The following is a 22,449-nucleotide window of genomic DNA, read 5'->3' on the forward strand; positions in this document are numbered from 1 at the left end:
CCGCCAGCTGAACAAATTTATCTTCTCTTTAGTGAAACCTTCTTCCTGAGTCATTTTGATTCCATGATTAATTAAGCTCTCAACAGAAATGAGGTTATTCCCTGCAGCCACAATTATAAATATTAGCAGATTAATAGGGTCCTGGGTATTTTTCAGATGGTAGCTCAGTGGAGGAACATTTGGCGTAACTGTAATCAGGTGAGCACTGACAATTGGATACTATCAGAGGCTGTGGGATGTTTTGAACCCAGGTCTTCTCCCCTCAAGGCAGGATCGCAGCAGAGTTTGCATTCTGAAGCAGGATCTGCTAATAGACAGGGGTGAAATGTTTGGCACAAGAGATAGGCAGATGCTCAAAATAATGTGATTATACTGTAAATACAAGACCTGGGTGAATACACAAAAGCAATGGCAAGGGAATCACTTATTCTGATATAGTGAATATCAGGATGAACTAAGGCTGTGTAAACATTGCCACAGTGCACTTCTGCTCAGTGGCGAAGCTACTTGCTTGGGCACCGGGAGTGGCATACATCCAGGGGCGTGGCTGGCTTGCTTCCCAGGGGCATGGTTTCCCAGGGGCCGTGGTGCCCATCGGAGGGGTGCGCGGCAAGCACCAAGCATCCCGGGGGCGGCAGCGATGTCAACCCCCCCCCCCGATGGCACCCGTGGCGGACCGCCCCCCACCCCCCCCTTCATCCACCAGTGCTTCCACTGTTGACTTTTGGATAGTGTACACATGACATTACCCAGATGCAGAGCTATGCTGTAGTTTCTTGAGAAATACTGCTGTTTGGTGCATTTCCCTCAAGCCAGCTTCAGAAGGAAAACTTAAGCCATATTCTCTTTGCAGTTCAGCTGATGTGTGTATATTTCAGACAGCCATTGCACATGTGCAGGTGACAGCTTCATGAGTAGGAGATGGGGGTGGGAGGGGGCAGTGAGGGTTGCAGAGATGGGAAAACCAAACAGGTAATACACATCATGTGAAGGCATCCCTGCCTCCTCTCTAGTGTGTACAGCAATCTGCAATTGTAACTTGAAACACATTTTTAAATGCATTTTGAATTATTTGGTGCAATTTTAAATAAAAACAGAGACCTCTACAACTCAGTTGGTAGAGCATGATGTGGGTTCGAGACCCACATTGGGCAAAAGATTCCTGCATTGCAAGGGGTTGGACTAGATAACCCTCATAGTCCCTTCCACCCCCTCAATTCTGTGATTCCTTTATGATTATGATTGAGCCAGTGTCAGAACATGTGGATAACTATATTTGAGTTTTCTCATTAATATGGGTAGTAAAGTTGATCAGGTCAGTTCCTATGGGAATGTGCAAAGACTGAATTCCTCTGACAACCGTGTGTTGTTTATTGTCGTTTATTAAATAATTTCTATTGGGGCGGCTCAGACCTGTAACCAGAGTGGATTCAGTGGGTGCCCCATCCCATTAGGAACAACAATCTGCCTTTAACAGCACAATCGAAATCCAAAATCTGCCAGGATGAGTGAGTTTGGAACAGGCATGTCTTGGCTGTCCAATATAAGCTGGGACTCATTCAGGGTTATGCCAGCATAACTCACTTCTCCTGGCCTAGCCCGTATATCTCTCTTAGCAGAGCCAGGAATAGATGGACTCAGCTGAGGTTCCCCATTCCTCCTTTAGGCCATTATCTATGCTGATGAGCTGATCAAAGCTTGCAGCCCCACTTAAGAAATGCCATGTTGAGAAAAGTCTGCATTTGAGTTCAGAGCGACAAAGGCAGTGGCGCTCTCTTGTCTGTCATCACCATGCCCCAGCATCGCCCTTCCTTATCCTTCAAGGCTTAGGTTTCTCTTGGCTTGTGAAGTAGTGAGTCCCTCCTTAATTATCACTCTTCCTTCACCCGGCTGTTGGTAGCAGAGGGCTCACTTAATTGATGTCACCTTCATTAGCACCCTGCCCCCTGCCTTTCACTGCAGCCCAGACCTTGTCATGTTCACTTCCCAGCAATCACTGCTTGGGAACAGAAAAGGACAGGAAGTTCCTAAAACCAGTGCCAGATTACCAAGTAGACAGAGTAGGGGCTGGACTATGGGCCCCACACTTTTTAGGGGCCCGGAGACAATGGATCAAAATAATATTGATTTGATCTTGAGATAAAATTACAAAAATGTATTAGGAGATAATCTACGAGGGGGCCCCCAAGATTTCAATTGTCTAGGGGCCCCCGCAGGGTTTAATCTAACATTGCCGAAGACTGTATGGCTCATGTGACTTTACAAAAAGCACAGAGGCTGCTCTCTCTCTTGGGTCTCAAGATTTATGAAAATGCCCCTCTGCAGGCTCAAGCAGGAATGTGTGTCACCTTGATTCCCATATTATGCACGGCAGCACCCACTAGTGTGCCACAGAAGAGCTGCAGGAAGCCAGTTGATTCAATTGCACCCATAGCAGCCACTCACAGCTTGTTGCCTCTCTGTGTGAGACACAGTAGTGTTTATCCCAAGCATTGTGGGAAAGTTAAATGGCAGACCGATGCTCCCAGCTCAACCCCAGCAGCCCACCACCACCACTTCTACCAGAGGACACTTTTCTCAGGGCTTCCTCAAATCCTCAGATCTCTGTCCCCAGATCACTGATTGTGGAGGCAGATGCATTTATGCATACGAAGACTCGTGGGTGGCCCTTGCATGCTACGGAGTGAAACACCTTGCTTTGGGCAATGGATCTGGACCCCCTGGGTGTTGGATCAACCCACTGCTGCCTCTGCCATCGTTGCCTCCTCTTCTGTCCACCAGCTCTTGCACTGTACAAACCCTCTGTCCCCACCTTGTCCCCATATGTCAGTCACCTCTCTTGTTGCTCAAGGGAGAAGGGTAGTTGATAGAAATGGTGCTCAAACCCATCCACTTCTTCCTCTTGCCCCCCATCGCCTTGCCTTTTATTGCAGCAGCTCAGAAGGGTGAAGGAGCTGCAGCATCAGGTGGCAGTTCCATGGTTCATCTCAGGTGCCAAAATGCAGAGACGTAGCATGGGGGGTCACACGGGTGGTTGCCCCGGGTGCTAAATTGTTTGGGGTGCAAAATTTCAACACCCGGTGCTGCCTCAGTATAGCTGTGCACTTCCATTGCTGGGCTCTGTTGAAAATGGCTTCTCCATGCAAACCAGGAAGTGACCTCTCCAGACAATGGAACGACTTCAGCCAGATGGACAGGGTATAAATAAATTATTATTATTATTATTATTATTATTATTATTATTATTATTATTATCCAGGTGGCTGCAATTTCCTGAGTGACGTGGACACCATTAGCCAGCTCTGTCTGTTTCCCTCCCTCCGCATGGCCCCGGGCTCTAGCAACCCGTGCTACACCACTGTCAAAATGTCAGCCCTGCAAAGACTATTACATTGTCTAGCTCAAGGTTTAAATTTCTCCTGTGACATTGTTATGAGAAGGGGGGGAGTGGGAGAGGGAGTGTAGATCAACTCAAAGGAATGTGGCTCTTGGGCTAAAAATTTTCCCCATCCCTCTATACTTGGACACAAGGGGCCTGAGTTCAAGTCCTCATTCTAAAACAGAGCAGAGCAGCAGCATGAATTCCCTTAATGTGTTTTGAGAAGACATTGACTCTTTATCCTCAGCCCAACCACAGCAATCTTTAAAATGATAATATTAGCGGCCTCTTTCATGAGGTGATTATGAAGGCAAAAATGCCATAAAGATAATCTAAAAAGTCACAACGGGCTCATTTTTATTTTTTATTTTTTTAAGAATTATCATTTTATTTGAATTAACAAGGAGAGAGGGAATTGGCTAGATTATTAGAGAAAATAACTGAATTGGCACAACAGCATAAAACAAAAAGTTGCTAAATAGAGTGTATAAAATTTAATGAAATTAAAACAATGTAATATAAAAATGTGATATGAGCATTACTGAATTATATGAAATAAAATTACGTTGAATTTGGGAATAAGCCAAGTGAACTGTCAGTTAACTAGATAACACATAAAAAGAAGAGAGTATTGTTATTGTGCCAAAAAAGAGGCAAGGATATCAGTCTACTGTCTCTACCAGTTGCACTATGGATGGAGGAGGAAGTAGTTTTAAACAGATTTACGCATGGAATTTGGTGGTTCTGACCCAACTGAGCTTTACTTGCATTCAACTGCCTTTTGTACCAACTGCCCACCTATATCCGAGCCACTTGTAGATTGTTGGATTTTATTTCATTATTTAAGAAACCAAGTAATTATATGCAAAATTCTTTTTCTTCTTTGGCAATCACTCATAGCCAAATAATATTGTCTTCCATGAACATGGTCTTCACGGTGTGTCCATAGGTGACTGTGGATGCCAGTTCTGGATCCACACGGCCTTCCACAGTGGGGACATAGGTTTCCAGGCAGGAGTTGATCATGGTGAAGGTTTGCCACACGTGCCTTCCGCTTAGCTCGTTTCTCCCTTTCACAGACCAGTATTTCCCAATTGTCGGTGTTTATATTACATTTTTTTTAGATTTGCCTTGAGAGAGCCTTTAAACCTCTTTTGCTGACCACCAGCATTACACTTTTCATTTTTAAGCTCGGAATAGAGTAATTGCTTTGGAAGACGATAATCAGGAATCTGAACATGACCAGTCCAACAAAGTTGATGTTGAAGAACCATTGCTTTGACACTGGTGATCTTTGCTTCTTTCAGTACACTGACATTAGTTTGCCTGTCTTCCCAAGTGATATGTAAAAAATTTTCAGAGACACAATTGATAGAATATTTTGAGGAGTTGGAGATGCCATTTATAAGTGGTCCATGTTTCACAAGCGTATAGTAAGGTTGGTAGTACAATAGCTTTGTAAACAAGCATTTTGGTTTCCCTGCGAATGTCCCAGTCCTCAAGTACTCTGCACTTCAGTTGGGAGAAAGCTGCACTCACAGAGCTCAGGCGATGCTGGATTTTGGCATAAATGACAGCCCTTGTGGAAAGATAACTGCCCAGGTGGGGAAAGCGATCAACATTTTCCAGCGTTACACCATTAAGTTTGATTTGTGGCGCAGAGGGGTTGTTTTGTGCTTGTTGGTGCAGCACTTTGGCCTTCATGGAGGATGAATTTTTGGAAGATGCCTTTGAGTGAATTTGTTTTGTATGTGGAGATCAGTGCCTGCTGACCAACACACAGTCTTTGCAGTAAGGCTCTATTCCGATGGCATGAGTATCGCAACAACCAGTAGATTATTATCTGTTGCAGCCTTCATCTGCCTTCACAGCCGTTGTAACATACCGCTTGTTATCTTCTGCCTGTTCTGCTGCTGAGGACTTATTGGATCATTCTTTGTCTAGCTCCTCCCCCTTGACCTTGCCACCTTGGGTGACCCTGCTGAGAGTACGAGACTCCCAGCGACTTCGCTCACAAGGATCATAGGAACATACTGTACATGTATTATATTTCTACAGCATAATTTTGTATGTATTTTTGTACACTTATATGTTTTCTTTAGAAAACCTGGAATGTATACATTTATAATATACATATAACATTAAACAGAACTGGTATAAAAATGCCTCGCTTCTCACTGAGATTAAGGAACAAAGCAGGAATTGGGGGGGGAATCCATGCAGCTAACATCAACATTGAGATTTTCAGAATTCCATTCCTAAATGGTAATCGTTAATTTGGAACACAAATGAACAATGTGATATCGCTAGGCGGTCATGCCCTGCCATTAGAGTCAGTCAGCTCTGGCTGCTGATTTTGGCTGGCTTGAAAGGACAGCAAATTCTTAGGCATTTATTATGAATAATTTCATTAAAAACATGCCATTTTATGATCCGCGTCAAGTTCCACAAAGCTGAGGATAGAGAGACTAAGGCTGATGCCTTAAAAAGACACAGCCCATGATCAGCAATGATGTTGTGTGATATCACAAATTGTGCTTGCATGCCACTTATTCTCCATGCACCCACATTTTTCCTCGGACAGACAGACAGGACACTTTCCAAACTATATAGAAGATAAGATGGCTTTATTCCATAGCAGACCTTAGCTTAGTACTGTCTACTCTGACTGGCAGCAGATCTCCAGGAATTCAGACTCCCAACCCTACCTGGAGATGCCAGGAATTGAACCTGGGGCCTTCTGCATGCAAAGCAGCTGTTCTACCACTGAGCTGTAGCCCTTTTCCTAAATGAAGAAAAGCTAATATGTAAAGGCAAAGCATCATGCAATATCTAATACCCTATAAAGCCCTATGTTACAGCAAACCTTTTAGAACTAATGTCAAGTTCATTGCAGCTATGTTCAGATGTTCACCTGAACATGTGTCAGCTGTTTTTCACCCAGGTGTGTCAACTGTTTTTCAGGTCTTCACGGAATTAGTGCAAAGGTCTGGAGGCCATTTTTTTTAAAGAAGGTTTGTTAAATTTTGCATCTCTCAATCGCCTTGCACAAAAAGCCCCCACATCTAATTTGCCTTCCAGCATAGCTTTGGGGGACTTGTGGTGAGGTTTAATAAAGCAAAGCCCAGCTCATGGGACAATTCATTATGCACAGAATCCAGAAGTCTTCCAATATGCGTGGGAGTAGAGTGGTTGCATTTGCATGTGACAGGAAAGGCTATTCATGCACATTCAACACACTTAAATATGTTGTGTGTGAATAAAGTGCTGGTTGTTTAGCACCAATGTATGTATGTGCGAATGACAGAGAAAGCATCTGTGCCTAGAAGCTCTCTGCAGACTTTGTCCATCGCACACATAAACACACACACACTATCTTGGCTCACTGAAGACACTGCACACCTGGCTGTCAGATGCATCCGCCAAGGGCGGGAGTGGGGTGTATTCCACCTGGAGTCATGCACTGATAAAAAATGTCCATCACCACTGACAGCTCCACTCGCTTCCACGGGCCCAGCTGTCAAGCAATGCCAAGACACAGGCCATGAGAGGTGGGCATGGGGGAAATGGGGAATGAAAGATCACAGTTATATTATCTCAAGCAGGAAACTTGGTGAATATAGGCACCATGCTCCTGCATATATAAAGAGATAGAGAGAGATAGAGAGATATATTGCTGATTAGGGATGTGTTGAAATCCCTTTTGAGAAATGTTCCTAGTCATAAAAATGTCCTTCGGAATGCATTAGTACTGGTGAAGAGGGCATAGCTAGACTGGGCTCTCATTATTGCCTGCCATGGTCAATTCTCCTCTTTTTTTGCTTAGTGCTTAGCCACCATCACCATGTGGGAAACACCAGTGCAGAGACGAGCACTCAGGAAACAGGAAGGAGTGCTCTGATCTGTTCCTGAGTGCTGCCAGCGATAGCTGAGCATTCAGAGCATATTGCAGTGATCCTTCCTGTTTCCACAGTGCATGGCAAAGAGGGAAGTTGCCTTTGTCTGGTAATGGTGCTTTCCTTCAGCACCACAAATGCCACTGATTAAATGGGTTGGGGACTGATGGTGGTTGGGAAAGGTTCAGTGAGCCAGATCAGGCCTGCAGGCCAGTAGTTTGCCACCCTGTCCTTAGATCAGGGGTGTCCAAACTTTTTTCAAAGAGGGCCATATTTGATGAAGTGAACGTGCGTGAGGGCCGACCAAAGTTGTTGACCTTTTCTTAGGATTGAAGTTGTTGAGCTTTTTTTAGGATTTTACCCAGCAAATAAACTGCCGCAGGGGTCAGATTAGTCCCCAAAACGGACTTTGGACATGCCTGTCACTATCTGGTGCCATCTTGGGGTTACATGGAATCCCACCCTCCTCTGAGAAAAAATATCATGGGATTCCCTCAGAATTTCTCAGATGTTTTACATGAAAGGGACCATTTGCCCAAATCCCACTTGAACTAAAGCCATCAACAGAGAGCACATGAGGACATGCCGGCTGGTCCTCTCAACGATATTCTAGGGCCCTTCTTTGATTTGTTCAGCTTTTGTGTCCTGTTGCTTACTGGGTAGGTGCCTCCAGGAGTGGACCTACCATAAGGCAAAGTGAGGTGACTGCCTCAGGCAGCAGATGCTGCAGAAGGCGGTCGTGCAGCAGCAACAGTCTCCTGGCTGTTCCTCATAACACATACACACCATTTCCAACTATCAGAGAACAGATTTGTGTGTGCCCCACAAACACCCTGTGCCTCCTAAGGTAGCCTACTGACCTCAGGTGTAGTGGAGGATGCTGGTCCCACCACTAGTATTGACATAAGATTCAACTGCCGATCCAGTCAACAACTGTATTTGGAATTGAGAATTGGCTTGACTTTCACCTCAGACAGCAAATGTGACGGGCCAGCTCTGGGAACCTCTCCTACTTGTCTCTTACAGAACCATGTCTGACACAGAAAATCCAGCATGAAATTTCTTTCTTCTTTTCTCTCTTTTCTTATCCCAAAAATTACAAAGCCAAAAGCACAACCAGAACAGTAGAATTTGAAAAGCCAATTACAAATCTAAAAAAAAAGGAATAGATAACAATCCACAGATTATTTTGAGTATTAATAGCAAATTCACCCAGGGACTTAGCTCCTCGGTTTAATTTCCTTAACAAAGATGATGAACTCTGCCACACTACTTCTGGGAAGCCAGTAAGGGAGAGCCTTTGAGGGACTATTGAAAAGGCTGCACTCCTCCCATCACACACCCCAGAGCAGCTGGTTTAATCAAATTGAAATCCTTGCCTCAGATCCTCAAAAAGCAACCTGCTTTTGCTCAGAAGTCTCATGCTGGAGAGGAGCTGTAAGCTTATTTATTTATTTAAGGGCTTTATATACCACACAGTAAACAAAGTAAAACCTTACAAAGTCACAAGAGGGGAGGAAGAGTTGTTGCGTTCAGGTCCTACTCTCAGATTTTCCACAGGCATCTGAAAGATCAGGATGCTGGACTAGAAGGATCTTTTTACCTGATTCAGCAGGGCTCTTTTTATGGGCTCAGGGTCCTTAGTCAACTTTGAACAGCGATACACAATATCTCAACACAGTGATTGAGATATACAAGTTTAGGCCCTCTTTTCCCTCATAGCATTCACTGTTAAGTTACTTCACCTCAGGCCTGACCCAGCAGCGCCACTCTCATTAAACATTCCAGGCCACATCCTGCTCCTCCTTTATTTATATGCTACCTTTCCTCTCTCCTTTTTCGAAAATTATTTTTATTGGGTTTTACAAATGTGGAGTTACAACAATACCAAATAGAAATCACATTTAGAGATTTCTCTGAATCTCTAGACTCCCCCCCCATCCCCTCCTTGAATCTCAGTGTCAACATTTTCAACTGCATATTATTTCATAGTCCATATTTTAAATCTGTCCATATTGTCCATAGTACTTGTTACATTACAAGTGTTATTAAAATCCTGCTAATCCCCACCCTTTCTTAAAAGTTTTTGTCTTCTTGCTTCCTGAGCTTTCTGGTCAGTTTTGCCATTTTGACGTCGTCCATCAGCTTGGTTTGCCATTCCTCTCTGGTCGGGGCTTTATCTTCTTTCCATCTCTGGGCTAGTAGCATCCGCGCGGCTGTTGTTGCATACATAAAAAGTCTTCTCTGGTCCTTTGGGATATCGGTACCTACAATGACATGCTACCTTTCCATAGCAAACCATGCTGAAGGCAGCCTCACAACATTAAAAAAAAGTTTTACATAAGTCACTGTTACAAAAGAAATTAAATAATCATAAGCAATTAACTAACGAGTTGACAAAGTATGTATGTGTGTATGTGTGATGTGTGTGTGTGTGTGTGTGTGTGTGTGTGTAATATTTGCAGGGGCTTGGATTAGATGACCCTTTCTAACAATGAACATAATCCAGATTAACCGTGAAACGTAATGCATCTCCGCAGCTAAATCTCAACCCCAGGAAACAACCCCTAAACAATATCCCATCCTGGTGGTCTGGGAAATAGGCCAGACAAAGCAAGGAGCATGTCTTGCCCCAAGATGCAATCTCTGACATCTTTCAGTGCATTTACTACATGTTCTGGGCCTCGACATGTGCAGTGCCCTAAAGGAGCACCCGCCCAGGGCTCCCCCCCCCCCCATCTCACATGCAAAAAAATCAAAACCAAGATCAATATGCAATTCTCTTTCCCCACAGTTGCTGTGCGTAATGTTAACAAATAATAATTTGAGGGGGAGGGAAGGAAACTCACCTGATTGTTCATCCCTTGAGCCATTCCTCAAACAGTAGTAATTTAAATTGCAGCTGTTTAGGAGTGCTTCTCCTCCTCCTCCACTGCCCCTCCCAACTGAAAACCCTTTGGAATTGCAAATGAACAAACAGAATCGCTTCGAAGAGCGTCTGGCTCGTTTTTTCTTTCTTTCTTCCCCAAGCGCTGCACCTTATTATTAGAGCGATCGGGCTGTTTAATTAGTCATTATTGCTATCATTGCTTAGCTGTATCATTCAGCTATGCGTCTCCCTGCCTTGCTTTTACGGCTGTTGATTATGATACTCTTCCAGCAACACTTACATTTCATGCAAGGATTTCGACTACAGCTTGCCACTTAATGAGAGTAACACCAGCTTCTAGGCAGGGCACGGCCGACCCTGAGGCAAGGTGAGGCAGTGACCCCAGGCTGCAGATCTGGCCTCCTCTGCACCTGCTTGCCCCCTTTGCTGCCACCATGGCCATTTCCTCCAAGACCACCCACCTCCCCTCCACCTGCCTCTTCTATGGCCACTGGCCGCTGCAGGCTCCTGGCAAGGAAGGGGCAGGGGGCAGCGGCAGAGGAGATGGTCAGGAGTGGAGGAGGTAGCTGAAGGGGTAGATGGGGTGGAGGAGGTGTGGGGCAGCACTTTCTGTTTTGCCTGAAGTGGGAAAGCATCCTGGGCCGGCCCTGATTGTAGGGATGTGGGAGAAATTCTCTGCAGGCGAGCCTACCCAATCCAATTTCCAAAACAATATTCAAACTGAAACACCCATCTCCAAATTTGCAAATTCTCCAGCCAGCAAATATGTACAAAATGCATGTGCATAAAAAAGTGCATATTAGTATATATAACATACAAAAGTACATTATATTAGGGATAATCCTCCCAAATGTATCCATTAGGCAAAAATGCGTGCAAAAATGTGTATGTTGAGAGAAAATTGCACCAAATTTTGTTGAATGTCCATGAGGACTTAAAAAAATTAATAACAAACTAATATGGAAACGTGGGTAACTGAAATGAGGAAATTATGAAACTTAAATTGACGTATTCACCCCATCCATTCCAGACTGTATATATTTTTCAGCTCAAACCCACTGAAAACAACTGGAACTCCCGGCTCAAAGCTTTCTTATCAAAATGCCCTTTACTACACAGTTATTAAAGGCAAGTTATTTTTTCCTTTGTTTGGTCATTTTATATATGGTACTGTCTGCTTCCTGGGACAGTACCACTTCAGACTGCAAGTGTAAATCATGTAAAAAAAAATAAAAAAACCTACACATAGAAAACTAGAATTTCAGGGAGACTGCTTCAGCTAAGAGCCTGACAGGCTTGCTTTCTATAAATTAGGCATCTTGTTATGCGTAATATGGGGGAATATGCAAACTGATGAACCCCCCACCCCACCCCCATCTGAAGTGCTACAGTCCAATGCATGATTTCCACATGCATCAGAATGAGGAGCTAGAATGGACTGCTCCACTTTATACTATAGATGAGGGGCGAGGGGCGCTTTTGTGAAAGCTCCCCATGTCGAAAACTATGCAGACAGAAAAGCAACACAAGTCTGGGTTAGAACCATGTCCCCTGATGCATTAATTTCTAAGAGAAGTTGTTTGTGTGTGTTTTAAAACGGGATAGGTGTAAACCCCCATCTTTCGCCTGAAGTAGCATGTCCCTTCTACCCACAATCTGATGCACACAGAGGAAGAACTCTCCATTTCCGGATGTGTATTTTAGCTTTAAGAGCACATCGCCGGCTGAACAAGCTCCCAAGGGTGAGTGTGAAATTAAGTTCCTTTGAGGTTTTAAAAAGCAGATTGGGCAAGCATCTGCCAGGCAAGCTTTAAGGTATAGCATATCCCCTCTCAAGAGAATATTGGATGAGATGGTCCACTGGATTTCTTCTAGCCATGTGAGTTTATAAACTTTGGGTACAATCCAGGCTCATTAAAATCCATGGTAGGTTTCTTTCTTTATTATTCAGAGGGATGTGGATGGCACAATTTGTGAATAAACCATGCAGCTCAGCCCATTAAATTGATCCCAGATGATCTGATATCACTTAACTCATTAGTGCATATTCATTTTTAGCTGGTTCCTTTATTACATCACTTGTCATTGGTTGGCAGTGTCACATGGAGCCTTTGACCCAACGAGTTAATGAAGTAAAAAATGCTCATTTGATTAGCTTGATTGCTTAATGAGCTAATTAAACACTGCGTCGGCTTCATTGCTCAAACGTTAATTTTGTTACCAAAAAAATATATTAAAATTCCCCAAACTAATTTAACTTAATGAAGTCAAAGTTCACATGAGCATTCCCAAGCTCTTAAATCAAAGTTAAAGATTTCTTAATGAGAGCTTCAAATTCAGTTGGGGGACAAAAAATAATAATGGAAACATGGAAAAAATATTATTTGTGAATAAGCTGGTTGAATATTGAAATGGACCACCTAGAAGTATAGGCCTGGGTGTGCCACTTTTGAATTCTCTCCTGTGTCATTGTTTTCTGAGGCAGGAGGCACTCCCTGCAAACTGAAAATTAGTGCATCCAGAGTAAAGGTTTTCTACAAATACCAAATGACTTTTCAGTAAGGATGAGTGGGCTCTTCTTCTCTATTCCGAATGGCTTGACTTGAGAAAATATCACCAATCATGACAGTTGTTGAATTTACTGATTACAGGAGAGCACAGATCAACCTGCCCTAACATATTTATGGGGAAATGGTCAATATTCTGTATGTTTTGCAATGACAAATTCCATGGAAGTGCATAGCCTTACAATGCTTTAAGTGTTCTTTCTTCTTCCTTTGTGTCTGAGTGTATTTATTATACAAATTACCTTTTAATTTAAAAGGTGCAAAAAATAAATAAAACAAATAATTCATCCCCCCACCAGTCTCTAGCTTACATTACTTCTGATCTAGTTTTGCTGGCATTGAGATTGCATGATTTATAAGCTGGGAATGAAGTGTGTGTGTTTCTATTAGTAATGAGCCTAATAGTTCTGAAGTGGTTAAGTTCGTTTCCAAACTTCTCTAATTTTGAAATTCATTGCCATTTACTTGTATTTAAAGTGGAGGCCCACAGCCAGAAATGTTTTTCAGAGGGGACTAAAATCTGATAAAATCTAAATATTCTACATCAGAGGGCAGAAGCCAGCCATACAAACAAATATTTGCAATAGGGTTAGGTTTTTCTGAGTTTATTAAACCAGTGGTTTCCATTGCAACTGGTGTTCACTAATGTCTGATACTGCATATTGGCTGTGCAATAATGAGTTTAAAATACAGATCAGCAGCGACTGAATAATGGTGGATTAAATATCATTTGTAGAATAGCTTATATTTGTGTACATTCAACTGACTATTGAAAATAAAGTAAGAGTCACCTATCAGTTAATGCAAGATGGCAAACGTCAAGAGCCAAACATCAAAAGGCATATGATGTCAACTCACACTACAGAATGTCAGCAATAGTTCTCAGATGCTAAATGCCCCTGCATACCGTCCCATATCACAGATTGTCAAATATCAGCTATCAAATAATGGCAGCAGACATCAGATACTACAATCAAATACCATAAAGCAAATTGAATATTAGAATCAAATCACGTTACATTTCAAATATGAACACTGAATATTTTGGCAGAAGAGGCTGGTCAATAAGAGCGCCCACTCTCCAGTTTACATTACTTAAATGCTTTCCAATTACAATGAGTGAAAATCGAATCCGCCAACTTGTTTCTCCTCACCATCTCAAACCAGCCAATCGGCTCTTTTGAACTCCTACCCAATAGCAAACCATCATCATTGCCAGAGTCCCACCCCATGTCTCCAGGGTAGAAACTAAACACATTAAGACATCAGCACAACATGTAATCATTTAGCATTTTGCTGTTATCATTATTACAATTTCGCCCTAAGTTCTCGTGGCAAGCAAGTCACTACAATTAAAACACAACATTAATATTACAACACAATACACAATTTTTTTGGAATTTTTTTTAATTAGGAATTTCAACATAACAATTTATCAAAAATACATCATCATCTCTTCTTCCCACCCCCATTTTTCCCTCCCCAGAAAAAGAAAAACAGGCAATGCTTTCCCCCAGCCCTGCTCCCTGCTTGCCTTCATACTTAAGGAAGTCACAAGCACTGACAGGCCAGAGTGTGGCTGCTAAGTTGGTCGCTCTTAGCTGCAATGTTATGATAATACTGCCATTCCATCTGCTTACGTGAGAGCTTGGGGTTTAGTGGTAAAATGCATTGGCCTAAGACATCAACTGCAAGGAGTTGTGAATGCCCACTCTGAGAAATTTCAAGCTGAGCTGAAATTTCTCAGAAGACTTATATTCTAAGACATTTCTTCCTCTTTTTCATGTAATTTTCATCATACTTCCACATTGATAATGTTAAACAAGAGCCACCATTACCTGAAGTCTTCAGAGATACTTTTTCACTAAATTTTTCTGGGCAGAACATGGCAACAGTCATGTTGCAAAACTTTTCAAAACAATATATGAAGCGAAACACAACCATCCTTCCAAATTCGCATTTCTCCAAATTTTTCAACGCAGTTCTCCAGCCAAGTAATGTGCACAAAAATGCACACGCTAGGGTAAAGTGCATATAAAAATGCATGTATTCATGAAAATAACATGAAATTAGGGGGAAATGCTTTGCAAAAATGTGTATTATGGGCAAAATTGCACATATAAAGTGTACAACAGGAGAAATTCACACTAAAATGCTGATGAATTTTCATGAAAATTGTGTTTTTTAAAAAATAAAAAATAAAAACCCTGCAAATTGTTGCAAAAATGTAGAGAACTGAAATTTAAAATTGGAAGATTGAGACACTGAGAGAACAAAAATGGCCAGATCCTTCCATTCCTTGTGATGGGCATCAACATGGATGGCTTTGAAAGATTAGAGAAATTCAGGGAAGATAGGCTATCAATGACTACTAACCACAATGGCTATGTTCTTCCTCCCCTGTTGGAGGCAGTATGCTTCTGGATGACAGTTGCTGTGAATCCCAAGTAGTAAGTGTGCTGTTGCACTCGGGTCCTCCTTGCAGGTTTCCTGTAAGCATCTGGTGATGCTTACATCACTGTGAGGACAGGGTGATGGACCAGATGAGTATTTGGTCTGATCCATCTGGGCTCTTGAGTTCTTGAGTTCTTGAGTTCATACTGGCATGCATTGTGAAACGGGTGGGTAGCTGTAGTCAGTTCCGCATTTCAGTTCATGTATGGTTCCGTGAAATACGAATTAGACAGTGATCACCAGAATTCAGACCTATCCAAATTCCCCCTCCCATCACCAGAAACAGCAGAGGAAGTGGAAGGGAGGCAGGTGTAAACAAGGAATCAGCATAAGGTTGTTTCAGTGGGGCTTGCTTAGCCATGGCTACAGGCTTAGTTGCAGTAGGGACCAGGGCAGTCTTCCTCAACCTTTTGCCCCCCAGGTGTTGCTGAGCTCAAGGCAATTGAGCTGGTGCTTGTGGGAGTTGAAGTCCAATAGCATCTGGAGAGCAGCAGGCTGGGAAAGGGACTGGAGTGCCTAAACTGTGGCCCTCCAGATGTCGTGGTACTCTGGCAGCCCCAGCCAGAAAAGGCATGGGAGGGGAAAAGGATGATGGGAGTGTTGCGCAGCAGCATTTGGAGGGCCCTGGTTTAGGCACCCCTTAATCAGAGTGTTGTGCCAAAGGCTTCACCCTTGCTTCTCCCTAAAAGAGCCACACCTATTGATGAGTCAGAATTCCAGGAAGGAAGTATGGCATCCTTTTAAAATATGGTTTTTCAAATTGACTTATGAAAGAGAACATTGCAGATATTTGATGGTGCTATGGTGGCACCCTGTGGCCAGAAAGGGAACACTATCTTCTCCAATGATGTGCTCCTTTTGAGAGGTGGTTCTATATGTTCTGTGATGAAAGGTAAAAATACAAAGGGCATATCTGCACCAGAAACAGCAACTGGGTTTTTCTGCTAAGGTAGCATACACATATACCTACATCCCTAGGGATTCTACTTTGGTGAAGGTGCTGAGTGTTCTCGGCTAGAAAGCACACATTTAAGCCCTTTCAGAACTGCAGTTCCCAGCATATGCTGGAAAGAAGGAACAACTGCTAAGCCAGTTGAAGTCTGCAGTGTAAATATGTATGTCCACAGAGGCAAGAAATGGACAAGTACTAAGAGACGGCTTTGCCATGGCACTGGAAGAAAGGGACATCTTCTTTTTAAAAAAAAGAAGAAGAAGAAGGGAAATAGCCCATTGAAAGATATTGCAATAATTTTAGTACTGAAAAAAAGCAGGCCTGGCTTCCTGGAGAAAAGCAGGATGGAAGGGTAGCAAACAACATATTTCCCCAAAGTCATTAACTATCAGTGGAGATTGGCAGATGCTTTTTTCCTGACTCATATCACTGTTGGGATAATACCCTAATGCATATAACCAGTGCTTTTTTTCTGGGGGTACGCAGGGGTACACATACCCCTAAACATTTTGTGAATCTAAGTTTGGCCTCATTGAGGGACAGTATTTCAATGAGTAGGAAAATCAGAGTACACCTAAACATTTTTTCAGAAGAAGAAAAAAAGCACTGCGTATAACAACTATCCATGGTGAGCTTTAGCCATACCTCATGGAGAACATATGCATAATCTAGTCTGTCCATAAAGAAGGAATAATGGGTTACATTTCCCAGTCAATATGCATAATCTCCCGCTAGCCTTGCGGGGTGTACAACCCTGCATATATATATGCAGTGTTTTGTACATTCTCCAGGCATTATGCATAATCTTCAAGTTGCATTGGGGAATGAGAACATTTCAACATTTCAAGTGCATTTTGTACATTTTTTAAGCAATGTGCATAATCTCCAACAGGCCTTAAGGAATGTGCTACCCTGACAGGGTCTTGTACGTTTTCTGTGTAATATACATAATCTCCAAGGCACCTCAGAAAATGCCCACACATCAGCAAAATTGTACACACTGCTTGATCAATATGCATAACTGCCAAGAAAATATGCCCCTGGTCTCCAATTCTTGGTTCCTATTTTCTTTGGCTGTATGTTTTTTGCAACTTGTGGCCTGTGATGGATTTCATGCTACTCTTAGTGGTCTTTCTTTGTAGCTTCCCAGGAATGTTTCCTATAAAACCCTGGTGTTATTTATTTAAGAAATAACAGGTGAAATTGTACATATAAACCTCTGGCCATGCTGTAGCCATTTGGTTGGACTGATGGAAGCATCAACAACTGAGTAATAGTGGAGGACTTCTAAGACCTGGCAAGATTTTCCAGGATCTCCATTTATATTTGCAGATGATAAGGCCCCAAAAATTATCCATTGAAGCAATAGAGTCTCACCACAAGGGAGTTCCTGAACTTCTCAGTTCTGCTCAGGCATCACACATTGCAGGAAGATCAGGCATCCCTGAATGCTTCACTGGCAGCCCACTACAACTCTGTCTTCCACCGCATGAGTCCTTGCATACCAGTTCTCCCTCTGATGGACCAGCTAATGGTCAGTAGACAAAGCAGTTGAGCTGCAGCAGGACTTCTGTGTCTGGTATCATTATATGAGCTTAGCATCTCAAAGCCTCAAAGCAATTCAAGCTCTCCCTTCTTAACATACCGGGATGGGGTAATCAACCCACTTGTGGGGCAGGTGACTAACTTATGATCAGCTTAGGGATGAAGGGGAGCAAACTTTCCCCAGAGGACTTTGTCCATCCATGAGAGAACATGGGAAAAGCAAGCACCACTAACCTATAGGAAAACAAGAAGCACTTTTTGTTTGTTTTTCGTAAGAAGCAATGAAGATCAGAATGGCATCATTCAAATGTTAGCAGGATCTTATCAAGCACCAGGAACATTGTGAGGTTGAAAAGCAACCCATCAAACACCTCACTGTGATGCTTGTGCATACGGAAGACGAGGATGTGGCAGAGGGAAGGACTTCCTTAAGTCAAACTACCAACTCCCAGATCCCAGGGCGTTTGAGAGGCCATTTCAACATCATTATTTGCACCACATTCCTCCTGGGACCAATGGAGCAGCAATTACAAAGAAATGGGTACCTGAATGCTGTTAGTTGCTAGCTGAGGAATGTGTTTTGCCCTCCACTTTTGAAAGCAGCAAAGGACCCCTTGCAGCATCTTGCAGAGGCCCTCTAATGGCACCGTGGAGGCACTCTCCTAGTGGGGGACCCTTGCAACCTGTAGAGGCTGCTGCACAAGACCACCAAGAGGCTCAGTGGTTTAGACCACAGTGCGACCCGCATCCCTTACAAGACCACCAAGCACTGGCTGAGAACTGGCCTTCTGTTTTTGATGCAGAGGCAATAGGATGGAACATGGTTGCTGCACGATGCATAAACTATACGTCATATGACTTTGTTGTCTTAGATCCAGCACCGCAACTCAGAGAAAGATTTGGGAGCCTATGACAACCTGTCCTACTTCTACAGCAAACACACTTCAGTTCAGAGAACAATTGCCATGTTCATCAGAAAGGTCTGGGTTAACAATGCTAGGCCAGTCACCAGACACACATCCCTAAGAATGCAAGTCCCATGGTTATTCCAGGGGTGCTCAGTACTGGGTTTGCTCAAGGTGAAATTGATGCACAATAAATCCCCCTATAGGAAAGTGGTCATACCTAGAGATGGGTAGAATAAATTTCCTTAGGGAGGTGTGGCATGGATCATTTGCAGATAGCCTTTAAAATTTGGCCAGGATGGCATGTGTCTCAGCCACTAGGACCCTGCAGTTGGGAGAGTCGCTTGTGGAATATCCTGTGGAAGGCCTTAACCCATGACATGGGCTGCTAATCTGAACATGGTTCCAGAATTGCAGGTGGCATGTTGGTGACTCTAAATTAGGACAATCTTTCTCTCTCCATAGGTGAGTTCCCGTGGGTTGATCAGTCATTAAGTGAGAGCTTTGCTAGCTTTTGGTAATTCTGCAATTGCTTTTAAAAATGAGGGACAAATATAGAAAGAAGATGAATGTAGTTTTCCTGCAGGCCAGTGTCTTAAAGAGTCTTGTGGTCCCTTAAAGACTAATAAATTGGTTATGGCATATGGTTTAATGGACTACAGTCCACAAATTGAGTTACTTATTACTATTATGTATGTAATTATCACACAGAGAAATCTTTTCCAAAGCCCAAAATAGATATATGTAATGACAGCATTTCTTTATATGTGTTTATTTTAACTATTTCTATATATGTAATATTTTAAGTCATTTTGGGTTGCCCCAGGCAAGATAAAGTGACTGACAAATTTAATAATATTGTTTTAAGATGTTTTAATTAGTTCATATATGCAATTATTTAACTGTTTTTATTTATGGAATTGTTTTATACAGTGGTACCTCGGGTTACATACGCTTCAGGTTACAGACTCTGCTAACCCAGAAATAGTGCTTCAGGTTAAGAACTTGGCTTCAGGATAAGAACAGAAATCATGGTGCCCGGCGGCACAGCGGCACCAGGAGGCCCCATTAGCTAAAGTGGTGCTTCAGGTTAAGAACAGTTTCAGGTTAAGAACGGACCTCCAGAACGAATTAAGTACTTAACCTGAGGTACCACTGTATATGGTTTCATTGTCTTGTAGAATTATTTTAAGATGCTTCATAGGAAGCAATTTGTAACTAAAATTAATCATCATCATCGTACTTTCTCTACAGTAGGCTAAGCAATAAGTTTCAGGTAGCACTCTAATTTAGATTTACATTTAATCACCATATGCAAAGTGGCTGTTGTATTACTTGCAGTGGCACTTAAATCAGATTGAATGGAAACATTACAGACCCAAGCTCTGAAAATATGTTTATGAAAATATGTTTGCTTGCAGGAGGGTTTTTTATGTTTTGTTTTTTTGAGGACTCCAAAGAAACACCTACACTGTATTAGATTTATTAGTCTTTAACTTAGTTTGCATTTATATTATTGATTTGGGAACTGCAGCTTTAAGAGTTAGAGCTTGCTCTCCCCTTCTCCTTCCCATTCCTTTTTCCTTGTGTGCCATGACTTTTTAGATGGGTCTCTTAAAACTGGTGCGTTGGGGGGGGGGGCACTTACTGTAAGAACTTCATGGTGAGTACCAGCACCATTTTTCTAGGGAGGGAAAAGGGACTGCCTGTATATATTATATAATCCAAAAAAGCTATAAGGGGAAAGGGTTGGTGAGCTGTCCCCCCTCCCCATATTCCAACTACATGCTGTTTAGCTGTTTGGTGAGATACTGAAATTACAATTCAAGCAGGATAAGAGATTGTCCAGAGAAGTCGCATTGAACATGGTTTTTAAAAGATGGAAGTATTTCTATAGTTATAGTAAATTGCATAGCCTCAGTTCAAGGCTTTTGTGGCAAGGGTGTTTAAAGAAACTGAAGCCAAGAATTCTGCGTCTGTTAAGGCATTGCTGTGGTTAATATGAATGATAAAGTAGCAATAAAGGGCTTTGGAAATAAATGGCTTCCCCCCACTGTTTATCCTTGAATGTATTGAAGAGTGGGCTTTTGGACCTTACTAAATCTTCTTGTTACACCACTGGAATCTAAAACGATCCCACTGCAGAGGTGAGTCAAGAGCCCTGAATTATTCAAGGGGTACTTTCTGCTGGTAGTGAGTCAAGGACCCTTAATTATTCAAGGGGTACTTTCTGCTCACTTTAGCTTTTAATTAACTTCTTACCATTCTTGAATGTGGTCTGACAGCCGGTAATATTCTTAGGCTAAGTTAAACTACACCATTTATTTATTTTTTATTAGTGAATATTTTTGGCATTGTTGAGAAACACTTCCCCTTTGCAGTAATGTTTAGCACTCCTTTTTGGCATGAAAAACTGCAGACTGTGTGATGCAAATCTTAAAAAAAAAAAAGACTTAGAAACAGCTCTCAGAGGACTGGCCAACCTGCAATGCACTTTTTCGGGCTGAGAAAAAGTTAGCAACCCCTACCATTGATGCCTTTGAGGAATTTGCACACAGAGATTTGGAGAAAGTGGAAAGCCCCCGTCCCACTTTGGCGAGAACACCAGGGTGTTTATTCATCTCTAGAGGTAGCTACATGCAAGAACACTGCTGAACAGCCCTGAGGTGAAGTGTGGCAACAGGCATGCCAGCATCTCTTCCCAAAGATCCTTAATCCGATTGGTGTGGGAAGCAGTCGTGCTGAGGTAACTCACGATGCAGTTGCCAGAGGATTAACTGGTTGCCAGGTGAGTAACTGGGACCTGTCAGGCCTGTGGCTGCAGGTCTGCCCTGGCTACCATTTTGTTTCCACATGCAAGTCATTGCCTTGACCTATAAAGTTCTGATTGGCTCAGACCCACAGTACCTGAAGGACAAATGCAAACGTTTCCAAAGTGTGTTTAAAAGATTGCAGCAGGTGGGCTTGGGGGAGTGTTCCTCAGTTAGGGTGCTAGAATAGAAAAGGCCCTGACTCCATCCACCATCAACAGCTGGAGCATGGTCTCAGCTGAGGATCTTAACGCAGGGAGGATTTTGTATGGGAGTAGCTGGCTGGAGACTGGAGGCATAATTGATGGGAAGGCAGGATATAAATACCATTCCTTCTAATACTGTAAGGAAGGCAACTCTGCCAACATTGCTGGAACCAAAATGGGACACTGAGCAAAAAGAGGGAGATATTGGCATGGTCTGCAACACCCTCCCATTTCAAATAAACTCAATGAGGATTGAGCATGTTCAGTACCTCTAGAACTCATGGAAAATGGAGTGTTAGGGATCGTCCACACTTTTGCTTGATTTATATTCTGATCATATTGTGTACCAATTAATTCCCCCAGGCCTGAGAGCTTTTCTTGTGGTTCTGTGATTATGCCTTGAGAAAATCCAATCTCACCCATTGAACTGAACCTCGGTTTAAGCAAAATGTCTCTTCGGATTTCCCACACATCTGAGAAGATCTGATTCAGTGAGAAGGATCAGAGTTTTGCAAGGCACAGCTATGGAACAACAGCAAAAGCTTTCTCAGACCTGGGGGAATTAATCAGTACACAATACAATCGAAGTATGGCTCTTGTGAAAGTTTGGATGAGCCCTTACTTGGAAAAGAGAACTGGAAAACAGGGCAGGGAGTTGAATGTTCTTCTTGAACTCCTTCACATTTTATAGTATCCTGAGGTGAACTTGGATGGTTGGAGCATAGAACAGGAGCACTCCTGTTAGGGGGTGAGAGGAACGCCCTGCAATGTTATAGCGGCTCTTGCATGTATAATATAATAGCAAATCCCAAGTCTGTTGTGTCATTATGCGTGTTAAACACTGG

Source organism: Podarcis filfolensis, assembly GCF_964270895.1.
Source record: "Podarcis filfolensis genome assembly, chromosome: 8".
Classification (NCBI taxonomy): Eukaryota; Metazoa; Chordata; class Lepidosauria; order Squamata; family Lacertidae; genus Podarcis; species Podarcis filfolensis.